The sequence below is a fragment of the Coffea arabica genome, chromosome 2e, assembly GCF_036785885.1.
Source record: "Coffea arabica cultivar ET-39 chromosome 2e, Coffea Arabica ET-39 HiFi, whole genome shotgun sequence".
NCBI lineage: Eukaryota > Viridiplantae > Streptophyta > Magnoliopsida > Gentianales > Rubiaceae > Coffea > Coffea arabica.
In genome coordinates this window covers 34,499,853-34,519,032 of record NC_092313.1, presented here as the reverse complement: position 1 = coordinate 34,519,032, position 19,180 = coordinate 34,499,853, and the positions used below count along the sequence as shown (strand labels likewise).

Here is a 19,180-nt window from a genome sequence, read left to right as displayed (position 1 = left end):
CTGCCTTCTTTTCACCAAGTGACTTTCTATTGATCCAACAACTAGAACATCTGTCCTTCGTTGCTTTTGCTGGTCTATATTAATAGGCTAGATGAACTCAAAAGATTTCGGCCTTTTTAGGCCTTTACCCGAATAGAAAAAAGATCTCACCATGTAAAAATGTCATGATTGTAGGAAACAAAAGATTATTTGGTTTTGCCATCTTTCATAGTAATTCCATAATGTCTTGGGTATAATATGTTTTGTTTCCTTCCATAACTTATGCTTGTGATCCAATTCTATTTACACAACATGAAGTTACTCAGAATTTGAATATCATTGCTAATTATTTATACTTTAAAACAAAAAAAATCAGGAGCTTAACTTTTCTGCTGAACTAGCATCTGCAATCAGAAAGCATTCGATTATGTGTTTCATTCGATACTATGAGTCAGATTATCAAGGCCAGAAGGAAGGCAAGTATAATATTGTCAAGGCATACACTACTGAGGAATCAGTTCACATTCCAATGGCCATCACAACTGTAGAAACGAATGAAAAAATTCCAGACCTTCATGCTACTGTCCTGCAGCCTGCCAAGAAAAATGAATTTTTCAGTCCATCAACCAAAAAATTGCTTGATACCATCGCTGAATCGTTTGCTACTGCAAACGAAGTGCCGCCTACAATGACCACAGCAAAAAGGGCCTTGGTTTTTGGAACTGTGCCTCCTGGAATTGGTTTGAATTCTGCTGAAGCTAATACACCTACCTCGCTGTCCACCAGTGCACCTGGAAGTCCCTTGAAGAAGCAGCGTGATGATGAACTCTAAACTTCCTTGAAGCCTTTTGAACTGCTGATTTTGCTAATGTTAAAGCACTTTACAGCTGCATTTCTAATCTTGCATCTTTTGACATAATATTGATATCCATTAAGAAATTGTTCTTTTGTGCACCTTAATGGATCTCAATATGTGATCTTTTGTAATTGCAGCCTATGATTGCACTTTATATTAAGTATTTAGCAAGTCATCTCCTGTCTCTGTAAGAGTAACTTGCACTTGAAAATATTAAGCTGTTTGTGAAACTACTTGCCAATCTTTTGTCATCTTCTCTTATCTTTTGCAATGCTAATGATTTTTTTGTTTTGTTTAGTCTTATATTGTTAGCTGCATACTTGATTGGTAATTTATAATTTTAAGAATGTTATTTCACAAACATTACTGTTAATCTTATCTTATACGAAAATATATAACAATAGATTATAGGGGGCCTAGGTTGTGCTTAGCACAGCTGATAACCTCCTAGTTATATAAGAAGAAAGTGGAATTACTATATCAACTTCAACTATTGCCAAGTGGATCCCTCTTATTTTGACACGTGGCCCATTCCTTTTCTTTTCTTCATTTTGCTTTGTTTTTTCTTCTGTTCACTTTATTTCCTTTCTCCTTTTTGGCTAAAGATAATTAAACAAATTCTCATATACACTGCAGGTTTCTTATTTAGTTTCCACTTTGTACTCCGTTTTTTTTCCCTATCATCCTAATCATTTATTCTATTTTTTCTCTATTGGATTAGTTGATGCATTTTCTTTCATTTTTGTCCATAATTAACTAAATGAATGGTTTCGTTATCGGAGATAACAATGGGTTTGATATTTCCTTTCTTCCATAGTCCAATAATTATGATTCATGGTCTTCTACTTTTACTGTCTCTCTTTGGTATGTACTATGTGATATATTTTTTTTGTCATTTTTTGCATCTTGATCAGAAACCTTTGTTTATTGTTTTTCTCGCCTTTTCCTTCTTCATCTGACTTTCTTTTCCACCCAAAAGAGGTATGTGATGCTGTGAATATTTTTCCCCCAAATCTAAAGAAACATTTTTTTTCAATTTTTTATATTTTGTTTATTCTGAAACTACGTTTTGATCTTTTTATTTTTGGAAAAAAATTCCCTAAGGCTAACAACAAGATGGGTGGTGATTACATGAAGAATTTTTAGGCTAACAATGAAAGAATTGTAACTACTTTTCCCCCATAAAATAAATAACACCATTATGCAGATTCATTCTAATTTTAATTTTTTATTTATTAAAATTGTTATTTGATAATAGGGTGATAGTACTAGAGTAGAGGAGAAAAAATCTAATAAATGAAAATCCAAGGTAAACAATGATCAAGAAGAAAATAATGATGCCTATTAAATTAAAAATTAATCAGAATCTCTTAATTTATGGATAGGTAATTATATTTTAATTTATATAAAGTTTATTAACGGTAAAAAATGCTTATAAATTGGATAAGGTGGATGCCATGTAAAATAATGTTGGGGCTAGCAATTTAGAATGTGAAGATAATATTTTGTATCTCTTCATTCAACATTTTGAATTACTAGCTTGTATTCATGATAGGTAGTTTATTTTCATGATTTTTATTTTAGCAAATGATAGCTTGAAAATAAAAGAAGTGTAAAATTAGATTTCAGAATCTTTTACTTAAACTGGTTCTATATGACTTTGTACTCATATCCCTTTTTATTGCCCATAATGATAGATAATGTAATTAGAGTTTGAGATGATTGTTAGGCATGGAACTAGACATATCATTACTATTTGGCTAAAGGAGCTAATAATATTTTGTCGATTTGACTAGCTAAAACGATTGCAGTTGTCTAAGGAATGCATTTGGTGGTGGAAGCTAGCATTGAGGCTTTTAGCTTAGAGTGTCACTGTGACAGGCCCACCTCCCCCTAAGGCGAACCAAAGGGTTCGGCGGACCGCCTGCCCAACTCTCGTCGGGACTCAGTTACTCACTACAGTCCTCAAATAACTTACAAGATATATCTCAAAATTACATCTAATTCTCCAAGAATTTCATATCATAAGCGAAGCGGAAACTAGTTCCCAAAAACGAAGCAAACAAATTTCCAAGAGTGGAACATATATATACATTTGTTCAAGTCTAAACATTCAAACAATCCTAACTATTACACAAGAGGAGTCCGAATTCAAACTGTACATGAGGTAACCCATCCGATCACATGAATAAGTACTACAAGCCCTTTAGCCCTGTGGAGGGGAAATAAAATATTTTTGGGGTGAGGTAGAAACTCAGCGGGTGTCCAGTAAATTCCAGAAATCAAATAAGCTTCACGATAGTGCATGTAAATGATGTCATAATTCAGTGATCAAATGTATGTATTTTGCTCTTGTGAGTCAGTGAAATTATTGTACTTAAATCCAACGCTCAAATAGATCAATTAACAATCCAACAGTAATAGGGAACCATTGTGCTCCAGGTAAACAGTGGTGGAGACGTTGGTTTTAAGCACTAGATTTCCCAAGAACTTAATAGAGCCAAATCATGTCATGGCACACACACAAACACAAATGATATGCAACCGAGTAACCAATGCAAGAACTAGTTCGAAAAGTAACCAATGCAATTAATTCGAAGAGTAACTTTGCAAATAGTTTGGGGATCACTCACCAATCACGGCTCATGAACCATCCATCATATATCATTGCCTTGCTCAAGTCCAAGCCCTAGATCACAAATATCAGGTCAAGCAAAGGAATTCTAACATTATCAAGCTTTTATCACCTTTTGGCATTTTAATCACAAGTAAAGCTACACTTATCCGATTGAAACGAATCTTATGACTTTACGAAGCTAAGACATATACCAACATTTCCTATGAAGACCTCCAAAGCCAAATCATACATATTCAGGGTCAAAAACTGAATCTTAGAGAGAAAGGAAACTGTCCATGAAACAGGGGTTATGGGCAGTCAAGGGTATTTCGATCATTTCACAGGCTACAGTACTCCAGTCAAATCTGAAATTTTGTAGGTAACTAGCTAACTCATGTATCTACAAGTTTCATGTTTTGAACAAGGGCCGATTCAGTCTCTTTTACGGTCAAACATACAGTGCAAAAATAGGATAGATTACTACCACAATTGGAAACCCTAATCTGGAATTCATGTACTCTAGCTGAAATTCCTTTAGGTAATCAAAACTAGTATACCAAAGCTTCATTTATCACAATATCAAGCTATCATGCTATGAACAACCACTACTTATCACATGAGGGCAGAAATAATACCATAAAAACTGAAATTACATTTCTAAACAAATCTTTGCATATACCCATCACTAATTACAATTAAGGCTAGTAATTCCACCTTAACACTAGAATAGCTTCTACTAATCATATACATGGCAAATCAAAAATGAAATCACTTAGATAAAGTTTGGAAATATCACCAACATGGAACTTCATCATCCCAACTTCCAAATCACATGAATCTCTATAAAATTAATCAAGATCAACTTATCCAATACTTAATCACAAGATTAAAGAACAAAAGAAGCTTCTAATGATTATGCCTTCCAACACCTTGAAAACAAGCAAAGCAAGATCCTTCATTTCTACCAAAAGGCAACTCAACTCAAAGCGATCAAATGCTCTCAAAGATTGGACAGCACTTCCCCTTAATTTCTTTATTTCCACCCTACAATAAAAACACCAAATTGCATCTTACCAATCACAATTACACATACAGGTCATAAGCAATAAAACACATTCAATTAGGGCCACAATACCCTTCCACTTGAGCCAATTAATAGCTCCAATACTAATCACAAGAAAGCCCCAATTCAAAACCCTAGAACTGAAATTTCCACACAAACCAGAAATTTTCCGCAAACAATCATATCCAACGTATACAAGATCCATTTTACACCACAACAAGCTATCATTCCATGACCAACGAACCATAATCATATAAAATCAAAAAATGCCCCAATAAATCAGAAATTGGTCCAACTCTACTTAAAATCATGAAATCATCCACAATACAACATATTTAACCACTATAAACCATTAATATGCCATTATTAGAACAAAGAGAGAATTTTTCAAGCAAGATACCTTAAGTCCTCAAGAAAAATGATGACTTAGAGCTTTTCCTTCCAAAACAACTCCACCAACCTCTTTAAACCTCCTTAGTACACACTTGTATGGAGTAGTTTCCAAAACCATCGGTGAAATCTCAAGATTTAGTGAAGAAAATCAAAGGGAAAGAAAAGGAGTTTTTCCTCTCTTGTTTTCTCTCCAAGACAGCCGGCCAAGAAAGGAGTAGGAAATGGAAGATATTTCAGCCAAAAGCAAGATAAGAAGGAAGAAAATCAGCTGGTCAAAATTGATGGCTGACATGCCACGTCACAATCCGGCCGGATTCCAGGCCGGATTCAGGGCAAAACGAAATCCCATTTTTTCAAAATGCACAAACAATCCGGCAGGGAATCCGGCCAAGAACTGGCCGGATTTGGACCTCCCATTTTCCACCAAATTTTTTTTTTGCTTCTTTTCCTTTCGGGCATCACAGTCACTCGACAAAATATTATTAGAAAATTCTATTTTGATTAAGAAGACATAATTGCAATCAAAGTTGGATTTGAATTTGCATATGTAGATTTAGAAACATGGCAATTCATGTTTTTATTTAAACTTGCTATATGTATTCTATAACTATTTGGTTAGATAATATTTTCATATATTTGTAATGCTATTAGACATGATTTAAATGGATAAATTAACTTGCTTTTTCTCTCAAAAAAGAAAAAAATATGCAAGTTTGTATGTTTTTTTATTGATGTTGAAGATTGTGACAGGTTTTGGTGGCTTTCTATATTTTTTCTAATTATTAAAATGTTAGAAACATTATAACTACTTTTTATTTAATTACAACTAAAACTATGCTGCTATTAAATCGATAATGCACTCATAATGGATTTGCTTTCTTTTTTTTTTTGGTATCATTATGTACACATAATATTGGTTGAAAACTCTTTGTCCAAATCACAATAAATTGGGGTTAACTTTATAGATGGAATTTCTTTTCACAACAAATTTTAATTATTTTTATACTTAATTTTTTTCCTATATTTCTATTTATTATGTACTAAAACATTTGTTACTATGTATTTAACTAATGTTCTAGAGGGCCTCTAGTCTTACATCCTATCCTAATAGAGTAAAAGGGCGAATGGTCTTAGGAACAGTGATTTTGGTCCCTCATTGGCACCTTAAGTGTGTGGGTAGTTTTGTAATTTTGGAACATGGGTGGTGTGGTTATTGTGTGATGCTTTGAGAAATTTATGGCTGGCATTTGTTGTTGGGTTGGCTTTTGACGGTGGTGCCCTAATATACCGATCCTGCCCTTGGTTCACTTATTTGAGAATAGTTTGGTCCCCTATTGGCACCTTCCGTGTGTGGCCAATTGTGGAATTGCACAGAAACATTTGGTCATCCTCCTAGGCTGGTGCTGGACAATTGCATGGCTGTGAATGATCATTGTATCTGGACAATTGGCACCTTCCGTGTGTTGCCATCTGTGGAATTGCACAGAAACATTTAGTCATCCTAGGCTGGTGCTTAACAGGTCTGCCTTTATTAGACCAGTTCTACCTTTCCTGATGTTAATACTACTTTTTTCAATGCAGTATCTTTTGCAGTGTAAATACACTTTATTCATGAGTTCCAGCAAAACTAACAAACTAACCCCATTGCAGAAATAATATCTGCGCAACCTCGCGCGAAGCGCGAGGCGCACATCAACTAGTATATATATATATATGGCTTTGCTTCCCTAAGGATTTTGTTGAAGTGGGTTTAAGGATGGAAGCTGGAAATCTAATGCCACCAAACTCAACTTTCAACTTGTAGTAATAAAGTTCACCTCTTTCCCTCTTCTTCCTTTGGCTTTGAATTAACCCCTTGACATACCATACGGTTTGTTTGAGCCCAGTGGTAGGATTAGGAAGTCAATAATAATAATAATGGTTTTGCCCAAATTCGAGTTTGAGACAAAACTATTGTTGTATGGCCCATCCGTTTTTATTTTGGTACTGGCCAACAAAAGCCCATTGAAGCCACTCTTTAGCCGACCCTCCTGACGTGGGGCATTTCGGGTTTTTTTTTATAAATTTATATTTTGCCTAATTAGATGGTGACCTGTTGCTAGTCACAAATCTCGCCCAGATTTCATTATTGACTTCTCGTGTAATTTGAGGTAGGCTTTGTTTTGTTAGCTCCGTCCAGTATTTAACTATTTATTCATTTGACGTGGTCCATCAGTTTTTTATTACTGTGATGCAATGACCCGTCAACGTCGGTAACTCTGAAGATAAAATCAACGGATGACGGTAAAAAAAGTTAAACATATAGTAAGGGTGTTCAATTTCTTCTGTTTAGTATTTCCTTAGAGAAACACAAACCAATAGATTCACACTCGTACTAAAAGCCAAGGATGTAATAGTTACACTTGGCGGATGCTGCTAACTGACGGTGACGGGCGCACACAATTTGATTCCCACATCCACTTTACACAATACAACACTTGAATTGAAAGAGGACAGATTCAATGTCCACGATGATCACACGCAGTTCTAACACCAGATGGGGAATCCAATGATAACAAGCAAATTTAAAGAAATTTGGTTTACATGTAGAAGAGAACCAAGAAATTGATTTTTTTTTCAGTTCTATACTTTTGGTTTGGTTGTATATCCTAGAGGTACCAAAAGAAATAGAATTCCCTAATAGAAATGGTAATTCAGGTTACAAACGTCTTGTGCTGTATGTTTGGGGTTAACGTATCAACCCATAAGTTTTAACGGGTCAATAACATGTCATTCATGTCAACCCACTTGTTGACTCATTACGACCCATTTTGTTTTTGTGTCATAATCGGATCAACCCATTTTTGACACTGCGAGTAGCCCCGTGTATCCCATTGGAAAGGCAGCTGAAGCTACTTCTTTTGGCACGTTGAGATGTGAGCTTTTTTTTCACTTCATTTAATAGAAAAGATAGATTTTATTGCGGCTACTGAATGAAAGAGCACCTCTTACTTATAAAAATCCCCTGCTGCAATGGTGGAGCTTTGAGACATAGCCTTCTTCCACCATACACATGACATTATGTCGTCAACCGGCATGTTTTGGTAAGTCTATGGTCCCCCTTACTCTTTTACGCATTACATATGCTGCGATCGGGACTATTCAGAATATGTTTCGATTCTTGTGCCAAACAACTGGAATGTACTCTGCGGAGCTTCATAGTGTTGTAAAATATAAGTGTATTTCAAAAGTTTTGTCCCACATCGAAAAATGAGAAGGATTGCTTTCTCTGTCCCACATCGGGAAGTGAGAAGAGTTGCAGTCTTTGTCCCACATCGAAAGTGAGAAGGGTTGCACCTCATTCTAAAATCTATAAATAGCATCCATTCCCTCCTCAGAAACTCACCCCGACAGCTTCATTTGATACCTTCCTGATAGCTGCTCTGACTCTCTCTCTCTCTCTATTATTAGTGACAGTTGATACCTTCCTGACAATTCTGTTCTCTTCTTCTCTCCTTATATCTGCTGGTTTAATTTGCTAGTTCTGGTCCTTCTTGTTTGCAACAAGAAAAGAAAGTTTATCTTTCTTATTCGTAACAAGAAGAAGACTTGTTTAATCTTGGGGAGACATTTCAATTCATGAAACAGTTTCTTAGGACAGTGCTACGCACGACTCAAGCAGATAGTGTTAACATTGTTGTGGCTGTTTCACCAACAATCTAAGAAACTATGGCCTCCAACAATGTTAACACCTCGCAAATCAGGATCAGTTGCAGTCGCATTACGTTTGGCTAAACCTTTTCCAAACGTATCCAAAATTGAAGTTTTTGCCAATGAAAACTTCAAAAGATGGCAAGAACGTGTGCACTTTCTACTAGACATTCATGGAGTAGCCTATGCACCGACAGAAACACAACCACCTACAACTACGGATGTCAAGATGCAAGAATCGTGGCAATATGCCAATAAGGTTTGTCGGCATACTATTTTACAAATTCTTTCAAATGTGATCAATGAAAATGCATCTTCATCTGCTTATGTTGTTGATTCAATTTCTTTATGGCATGCTAGATTAGGACATGTTAATGCAAGTTATATAAAGAAAATGCAATCTAGTGGCCTAATTTCTGGTATTAATGATAAAATGGACAAATATGAAATATGTGCAAAAACCAAAATAACAAAGAAAAGTTGTGTAAGTGTCCAAAGAGAAACTGAATTATTAAGTTTAATTCACACAGACTTAGATGATTTGAAACAAACTACGATTAGATGAGGTAAAAGATATTATGTTACTTTTATTGATGATTACTCTAGATACACTAAACTTTATTTACTTAGAAATAAGGATGACATTCATAATGCCTTTTTATCCTATAAGTCTGAAGTAGAAAATCAACTTAATAAAAGGATAAAAAGAATTAGATCAGATAGAGGAGGTGAATATTTAGCTTTGGATAGCTTTTGTGAACATGAAAGTATAATACATGAAGTAACACCACCTTATTCACCACAATCGAATGGTGTAGCTGAAAGGAAAAATAGAACACTAAAAGAAATGATGAACTCCATGTTAGTTAGTTCTCATGCTCCTAATAATTTGTGGGGGGAAGTTATTTTATCTGCTTGTCATTTACAAAATAGAATTCCACATAAAATAACTAACAAAACACCTTATGAGTTATGAAAAAAATTATAAACCTAATTTGAAATATCTAAAAGTGTGGGGGTGTTTAGCTAAAGTATTATTGCCTGAACCTAAGAAAAGAAAATTAGATTCTAAAACTTCTGATTGTATATTTATTGGATATGCTGAACATAATGCTGTATATAGATTTCTTGTTTTAAGAAGTGATGTACTTGATTGTAATACAATCATTAAGACAAAAAATACTAAATTTTTTGAACATATTTTTTCACTGTCTAATAAATTTTCTCATACATCTGTTGAAATAAATAGAGAAATAACCTCTAATGAGGAGTTGACAAGGAGTAAAAGGCCAAGAAAAGAATTTTCCTATGGAAATGATTTTCAAACCTTTCTTGTTGATAATGATTCGTTAACTTATTTTGATGCTATTTCTTCTTCTGATAGCAAATTTTGGAAAGAAGCAATTAAAACTGAAATGACTCTATTATGAAAAATAAAACTTGGATTTTGGTAGATTTACCACCTGGTGCAAAACCTATTGGTTGCAAATGGATTTTTAAAAGAAAATATAATCCTGATGGCTCTATTGATAAATACAAAGCTCGTTTAGTAGCTAAGGAATTTTCTTAAAAATAAAATATTGATTATTTTGACACATTTGCACCAGTAACAAGAATTTCCTCTATTCGTGTTTTATTTGCTCTGGCTTCTATTCATAAACTTTTTGTTCATCAAATGGATGTCAAAACAGCCTTTTAAAATGGTGATTTAGAAGAAGAAATTTACATGATCCAACCTGAGGGATGTATCATTTCTGGACAAGAAAATAAGGTTTGTAAATTAACTAAATCTCTTTATGGCCTAAAACAAGCTCCTAAACAGTGGCATAAGAAATTTGATCAAGTATTGATCAAAGACAGATTTTCGTCTGTAGAAGTGGATAAATGTGTATATGTTAAAATTATAAATGATCAATATGTCATAATTAGTTTGTATGTGGATGATATGCTTATTTTTTATACTAGTCTAGATATTGTCAATAGTACTAAAGAATTTTTGTCTTCCAATTTTGATATGAAAGACATGGGTGAAGTTAAAATGATATTGGGTGTTAAAATCATAAAAAGAGATGATGGTATAATGTTGTCACAAGAACATTATATAGAGAAACTTCTTAAGAAATTTGAAAATTATGATGTGACACCTGTGAGCACTCCCTATGATGTTAACACTCAATTAAAGAAAAATAATGGTGACCCAATTTCTTAGTTGAAATATGCTCAGATTATTGCGAGTATGATGCATTTAATGAATTTTACAAGACCAGATATAGCCTATGTTGTATGTAGATTGAGTAGATATACCTATAATCCCAATCGTGAGCATTGGTCAGACTAATGAAATATTTGAGAGGTACCATAAATTATGGTATTTTATATAGTGGATTTCCCATTGTACTAGAAGGATACAGTGATGCTAATTGAATCTCTTATTCAAATGATACAAAATCCACTAGTGGTTATGTGTTTACCCTTGGTGGTGATGCAGTAGCATAGAAGTCAGCTAGGCAGACAGCCATTGCTAGGTCAACTAAGGAGTCAGAGTTTATAGTTCTGGAGTTGACTGGTTCTGAGGCTGATTGGCTAAGGAATTTCTTAGCCAATGTTCCTTCAAGTAAGGATCTGTTACTTCCCGTGCCTATACACAGTGATTGTCAAGCGGCTATTGCTATTGCTAAAAAATAAATCTTATAATTGTAAAAGTTGACACATGATATTGGGACATGATGTCGTAAAGCAGCTGTTTAGAGATGGAATTATTTCCAATGATTATGTAAAGTCAGAGTTGAATTTGGCCGATCCTCTGACTAAACCCGTAGGAAGAAAATTGATTCTTCAAACTACAAAAGAAATGGGACTTCGACCAACAAGTTGTCAATAGAGACAGTAACCCAACCTATGTGATTGATGATCCTTGATGATCCCATGAAGTAGGTTCATATGGGTAATAATAAGTCAATATTGATGGTAAAGCACTTCAAATTTAAGTCCCTCCAGAGATAAGTGCTTTGAGTAATTGTGAGGATGAGTTAAAACTTTTAATGAATTCATATCCCATTAGGGAGGTGTAGTTAAAGTAATACACACTTGATGAATTCACCTATACGAGAGTAGAGTGGGGCCGCTCCTATAAGATTCATTGGTCAAATCTTTAGAGCTCTCATGAATAACCAGGAGGCGCATGGCCTAAAAGCGCAAAATCGCGTTAACAGCAAATTATGGGTTGCAATGTGATTGATAAAATCTCTATCATACATCAAGAGTTATTGGTTCATAGAAATTTATATTTCACCAATAATTCTGTAAGTCATGTTTTATCAATCTAAGTTTGGTTCATAATCCAAAAGACACCAAACGAATTACATTTCACCCAAATAAATCCAGCAGATTATTTTCTTATCTTTTGTCCAAAAACCTTTTGAAATAGGAAGGAGATTGTTGTAAAATATAAGTATATTTCAAAAGTTTGTCCCACATCGAAAAATGAGAAGGATTGCTTTCTCTGTCCCGCATCGAAAAGTGAGAAGAGTTGCAGTCTTTGTCCCACATCGAAAGTGAGAAGAGTTGCACCTCATTCTAAAGTCTATAAATAGCATCCATTCCCTCCTCAGAAACTCACCCCGACAGCTTCAGTTGATACCTTCCTGATAGCTTGCTCTGACTCTCTCTCTCTCTATTATTAGTGACAGTTGATACCTTCCTGACAATTCTGTTCTCTTCTTCTCTCTCTATATCTGCTAGTTTAATTTGCTAGTTCTGGTCTTTCTTGTTTGCAACAAGAAAAGAAAGCTTGTCTTTCTTATTCGTAATAAGAAGAAGGCTTATTTAATCCTGGGGAGACATTTCAATTCATGAAATAGTTTCTTAGGACAGTGCTACGCACGACTCAAGCAGATAGTGTTAACATTCTTGTGGCCGTTTCACCAACACATAGTTCAAATGGTGGCGTTGTTGGAACGTATTTCGGTGATCCCCAGTGCTCTAAGGGGTCTAGTCGGGATGCCCATCCTTATTTTCATTGTCGGTGAACAGGTACCAGTGGTAGTGTGATAGTGGTCAGAGCAGGAAGTCCATATCTTGAATCGTTGCTTTGTGTGTTGGAGATAGAACCCTTGGTGTCACCCTAATTTCATTACCTCATATCCAGCTGACTGAAATACTATGGGGGCTTGTCTTCTTAACCTTCTGATACTACCCTGTCACTTCCTCTTCGGATTGATCTTCCTCTTACATTGTCGTAATCTCACCTGCAGTGAAAAAAAATTCAAAGGTGGTTGTCGCGCCCCACTTTTCGAATGAATGAATTGTGTGTGATGTGTGTGTGAAGTGTGGTGTGAACGTGTGCAAAATGAAAAGTAAAAAGGCCATGGGACTTTGGAAAGCGACGATTTGGCCAAATGAAATTTTAAAAAGGGTTTTTTTTAAATATGAAAACGGAGTCGCCACTTGGTATAGATTTGGGGTGTACCAAGTCACCCAAAAAGTGTTTTTTAAAGACAAAGTAGTAAAACCCTTTTTAAAACGACTCCTAGTCCACGTAAGCCAAAGAAAAAGGTTCGGGGGTCACGTTTGACAAAGGGGAAGGCAAGGATAAAAATCCAAGGCACCCCTTTGACCTAGCCAAGGCTAGTTGCGCGACTTAACCTTACCTTTCCTAATTTTCTACCCAATATATGTTCGCACGTTGGATATGACTATATGAATGCAAAACGGAAAGAAAAATGCAATCCTAAATTCTACGATGTCTCTCGTGAGGCTTTTGGTCCCAAATCACATGAATTGTGGCGGCCAACAAAGGAAAACCCCATAGAGGTCGATTAATGCAAATGAGACTCAAATGTGCAAGTGTGGAAGTGTATGAAAGAAATTAAAAATCCAAGTGTTTGTGTGCAAGTGTATGGAAAGGTGCACGTGTGCAATTGTATGAAAATTCCAAGTGTTTGTGTGCAAGTGTATGAAATATAGTGAGAAGTGCGTATAGGTGTAATTAAATGCAATTTTGTGAAGTAGAAATCAAAATGAACAATAAGGAAAGGAAAATGTGAATTGAAAAGAATGAGTGAGTGATAAATGAGAATGAATGAACCTAAGGGAATGCATCAGGTCGGGTGTGGGAATGACTCCTAACTTTTTCGACTTCGATTTTCCCTTTGATTAGAAGGCAAAACTAGCGTGCTAAGGCTATCGAGTAGCCACACTCGCTCGTTTCCCTTATCAGAAGGGGACCCTCAAGCAAATGGACCCTACAACTATCATGATATGCAAAAATCCTAAAATGAAGGGAAAGGGGGTTCGAGGAGCATGCCAAGTGATAAAACTAAGAAAAATGCATGATATGTGGTGAACAAACAAATGATATGCTAATGAGGGGAAATCCCTAAGGGTCTAGCGTTGGACTAGCCCATTCTATGAATTCCGACTAGCGTTGGACTAGCGGAAACGTACATTCATCCATTCCATTCATTCATGGCTATGAAAGCAAGTAGACATGCCAAAATACTCGTAAACACATAGCACATAGCATTTAGCATGCTCGACTAGATGCAAGAGCCTAATAAAGCAATTAAACATGTAGCAACAAAAGCAAGCAACCAGGGGGAAGGGGAAGTGGACCAGATGCTCTCCGAGCCCTATCTATTACAAGCCAAGAGGTGTACACATACCCCATAAAACTTAAAGGGGAAGGGGAAATGGACAAGATGCTCTCCGAGCACTATCTATTACAAGCCAAGAGGTGTACACATACCCCATAAAACTTAAATAAAATTAAAAGCAAGTAAATGCATGTAAGGAGGTAAGGAAAGCGAAATAGACAGGCATATTCACATAACACGTAGGAGCACATAGGAAAAATAAAATCAAGAATATAGAAGTTACCTCCCTTGCAATGGAAATCGAGTAGATGAGATATTAGCTTCAAAACAATAAAAAGGTCAAGGTACCAATTTATTTGGCAAAATCACAAAGGATGGAAAATAAGCATGAATTTGAATCAATTAAATCATGTAGACAATTCACATTTAAGAAGTCAAGAGAAGAAGGGACTTAATTGCAAAAATGAACAAAGTTTTGGGGTCAAAATTAAAGAAAAATAAAGTTCAGGGACCTATTTGCAATTAATTAAGGACCGAATTGAAAGAAGTTGAAAATGTCCAGGGCCACAGTACGATTAAGGAGAAATTCAGGGACTAATTTGCAAAAACGTTTTCTGGTTTCCTAATGGATCAAGCCACTTGGGCCGTTTCCTTTATTTGCTTGGGCCAAAGCCTTACAAGCCCAACCGAAAATTCAAAACAAAAAGGGAATGGGCCATCTTCACCTTTCTTGGGCCAAGATAACTTGGCCCAATCGAAAGTCCAAGGAAAACAAGTGGGCTAGTATAATATTTTGCTTCAAAAATTAGCCAACCAAAAAGATGGGCCTTGACCCTCTAGCCCAAACCAAAAGCATAATACTAAGCCCAATCAACATAAGCAAATCAATTAAAATTACTAAACCACAATTATGAATTAAATTCCAGAATAGATCCATCCAAAAAACCACATAAAATATGCAAACAGAGGATTAAGCTTAAAAGGGTGAAATTAGTTTGATTTTTCCAGATTTTGCCACGGTGAACAAGGGGGAGAATCGGGGGGCTAAAGTGTAATTTCCAAAGAGTTATTTCATGCAAGCTACGGGGAAGCTTTGCTTCAGCAATTTTTGCAACCAAACGCTTTTCTGCAATTTTTCTTTAGAACCAGTACGCCCGTTTTATTATGAGCGAGGCAACCTATGCGCAAAAACCAAATCATGCTAATAAGATTGACGAATGAATCTAGGCTACCAAACAAAACATACATCTTTAGCTAGAATCAAATTAACTCTCAACGATTAGAGTGAATCAAGTACGAAAGCAAAACAGAAGACAATTAACATCGAAACCCCCAAATTCCTTCCCATTTTATTGATTAGTAACTTTTGCCATCAAAAAACACTCCTTTACCAAATTTGGCAACTCACACAAAAGACAAAGGGGAAGGCTATGCGATCATGGCACGAATGACATAACTAAATTGATCTAATGAGAGTAAACTGCCAAAATTAACTAGACTAAAACCCCTGCCCATCTCCCCATGCGCGTGGACTACAAAGGATTTATTTACTCCTCATTCTCACTCGGACCTTTTGTCAAACAGAAAATGGGCGTTAGGAACTTCATTGATTGTCACTCCCACGAAGTCCCGGCTAACCCCAACATTATCAGAGAAACCAGAAATTACAACCCAATCAACAGACCGCATGCAACCAATCACGGAAATCATTATCTTGCTCACCATCCCAAATGCTAAAACTGGAAGTGCCTTTTTCGTCCAATCATGACAACAAGAAAACTCAAATTTCAGCATCTTGAACTTCCTAAAAAATGGTTAAGCAGGTAAACATGTCTGCTATAAGCGCAATCAACTTCATTAACTAAGCAAACAGAACTACTACAGAAGCCCACAATTTGTACAATTTTTGGCCAGGTCTGAAATGGGATTCACCGCACGAGTCATCATTCGAGAGGAATTTTTAATTGAGCATTTTGTCAAGCAACAAAAGAGCATATAAATTTAATGACTCTTTGTTCAATCAATGCTGTAACTAGCCCACAAATTTGTCAAAAACAAAGAAATTCAGCCCAGAAATTGCGCAGAGAATCAAGATTTCAGTCCAACTTAGCACGTAAGGCGCGGACAATCTAAAATCACGAACAGTAAATTAAACATTGACTTCAGGCAGACCCAGGGCTTCAGCAACCCAATCTCAACCCAGATATCGAACATCAAATTTTTCTCTCGAATACAAACATTGGGTAATGAATCGTATAAAAACTCCAAGCAATTGGGCTGTTCTACAAAGTGCAGCAAAAATCATTTTTAAGTGGGACTTTCGGTTAGGCATTTTGTCAAATAATACACGAGCTTAAGAAAAATCAGCAAGTCTGTGCTCAATCAAAGGTGACAACCAGCCCAAAAATTATCAAAAACAGAAAAACTCAATTCCGGTCCCCATATACAGCACGCACATTTCTAAATTTAAGGCCAATTAGCAGGGAAATTACACTAAAAGAAACCACGGCAGTCCCATTTCCGACCTCCTTTGCGAATAAAGAAAACCAGAAATTTCAAATGAAACTCACGCAACCCAAAATTTATACAAAGGAAAGGATAACAACAAAAAGAAAAAATGTTTGATCATAAAAATTTCTAGGGAAAAAACTTCTTCTTCCTTGCTGCCAAAACAACACTCTTCGGCCAACTTTGGATTGACCAGAGCCGCACCTCACATATAGACAGACACAAGATTTCATCAATTTTCCCTGCTTTGATTCAACGTCTTCTATCAGGCATTTCTTCAAACACCAAATAAGCATCAAATTTTAGCTAACCTCTGCTCAATCGAACCTATGACCCGCCCAAAATTTTACCGGCACCCAAAACATTCAATCCAATCAACCCACAGAGCATTTACAATAAAAAAGAAAACGGACAATCAATCAAGAAAGCGACACAACCGATTCACAGAAACATACTTGGGGTTGGGGATTTTCCAGAATTTGCACTTGAAGAAGTCAAGCTGAAATTTAAAGGGCTTACAATGTTCTTGGTGAAGCTTCACAGGCGGCAATGGCAAGTTGGGGGTGGTGGCAGTAGCGACCCCTGCTGCTTCGACGGCTACGGTGGCGATGACGGACAGCAGCTGCTGCGGATGCGGATTGGTGTGAGGAAGAATCTGGGCAGGCGGCAGAGGGAGTTAAAATTGTGACTGTCGTGTTGGGAATTTTTCCTCCTCTCACGATTATTGAAGCGGAAGCCCCCCCTCTTTTTAGATTTTTCTCTCTGTTTTTCTTAGCTCTTTTGCAGCTTGCTTTTTCCTTTTCCCCCTTTCCTTTTCTTCTTCCAACTCCTCCACCGCAAGCTCTCTCTCGGTTCCTCTTTCTCACGAAGCTCCCCCATTTTGCCTAAACCCCTTCCCCTGTTTTTCTTTCTTAGCCTTGTTTCTTCACTCTTGTTCCTCCCTCTGTTTCTTTTCCTTTTCTTTCTTTTTGTCTACCCGAAACCTCCCCTGTTACTTCCAACCCTTTTGCTCTCCCCAATTTCCATTTTTCTGTTTTTCCCGTAGCCTTCTTAGCCGAAGCCCAACTTCCAGATTTTCCTCTGTTTTTTTTTTTTCCCCAAAGCTCCAAAACCTCTCTTGCGTTTTTAATTTTTCCTTTTGGCCACTTAGCCGCCTTCCGTCGTCCTTTCTGTTTTCGGCTCCTCTCCTTTTAATGCCTTCCCCAAAAACTAACCCTAAAATGAAAGGTTCAGATCTCATCCTCCAAAAATAGGCTTATGTGCAAAAATAAAATAGAATAAGATGAAGTAAAACCCTAACATCGAAAACAAATTGAATTAAAAATTAAATGATTGAAGTTTAATTTAAATGATAAAATGACTTAAAAAAAATGAAATTAATCAAATAATAGAAATAATAGTAAACAAAATTTCTTAAAAATTTGGTGTCTACAGTGGTGCCAGAGCACTCCTTTGATCTAGTCAGATTTGTACACTTGCCAGCTCCTTGCACATCCTCTTTAGACTCCTCCTTCCTATAGAATAGGATAGATTAGGTTTTACATATGTTATCGTTACCGGCGAAAAAAAAAAGAATGGTAAGGAAGTAGGACTGTGCATGGATGCCAACGTTACTGGGATTTATTGCAATTATTGCATATGGTGCTGGTTTGGATTTTTTCTTTTTGGAATTATCGTAAAAAAATGTGCATTAGGAATTTGATATAAATGAAATAAAAAGACAATTAAAAAATATATTAATGAAAAATATAAAAAAAATTTTAAACTAAAAATAACAATCCAAACAAGACAATAACCATTATACTTCAATTCAATGTTCACTAGACACCTTTTGCCAGCATTTTCAGGTCAGGATCTGCTGGCAACTTTTATCAACAAGTATAGTTGTACACATCTGGTTCGGTTTAATTCACTCCAAGTTTTCCCTGATCTCGTTCGGCATGTCCCTTTCTTCAATAGTAAAAGATTAGTTATAAATTATTGATGTTTAATTTAAAAAAATAATAAAAAACCTGAATTGATGCGAGAAGACTCCGTAGAGAAAGGGAAATTGTACATGGACCATGGTACATGGTTGCGCTACGTGGCCTTAGAAGCTAGAACCGTCTCCGACTCCACTGGCAAATTAGGGGTGCACATGTAGAGCTTGTCCCTGTTCTAGAGCTTAGTGGTCATCGTGATGTATTACTCATTCCATCCATGGTCAAAGTAAACTTTTCACTTTTTACTTCCACGTTCTTAAGGTTTGGTAGAGTGAAAAATCAAGAATTCAAATCTTATCTCTTATTAATTGTCACAATATGTGGTTTCTCAAAAAATTCATACAAGTGCATAATGTATCCATCTAATTCGATGGTGATTCAGTCCCCATTGGTCCCCCATAGGCACAGTTAGACCTCCTCCTTATATTAGAATAGAGTAGGATAATATAGATAAAAGTGACGATGACAAAAAAAAAAGACACACAAGGATCATTTTGT

At 36.1% G+C, this 19,180-nt stretch overlaps 1 long non-coding RNA gene across 3 annotated transcripts; it reads right to left on the bottom strand.

Moving 5' to 3' along the window:
• Nucleotides 1-2,902: 2,902 nt before the first annotated feature.
• On the bottom strand, nt 2,903-17,930 carry LOC113719344 (uncharacterized). Of its 3 annotated transcripts, XR_011840754.1 has the most exons (4): nt 4,916-17,929; nt 4,382-4,496; nt 3,469-3,524; nt 2,903-3,047 (listed from the first exon to the last, which is right to left on the bottom strand). It is a non-coding gene; the product is annotated as an uncharacterized lncRNA (long non-coding RNA). The 3 variants fall into 3 exon arrangements; XR_003454877.2 differs by having other exon boundaries at nt 3,469-4,496; nt 4,916-17,930; XR_011840755.1 differs by lacking the exon at nt 4,382-4,496.
• Nucleotides 17,931-19,180: the final 1,250 nt, after the last annotated feature.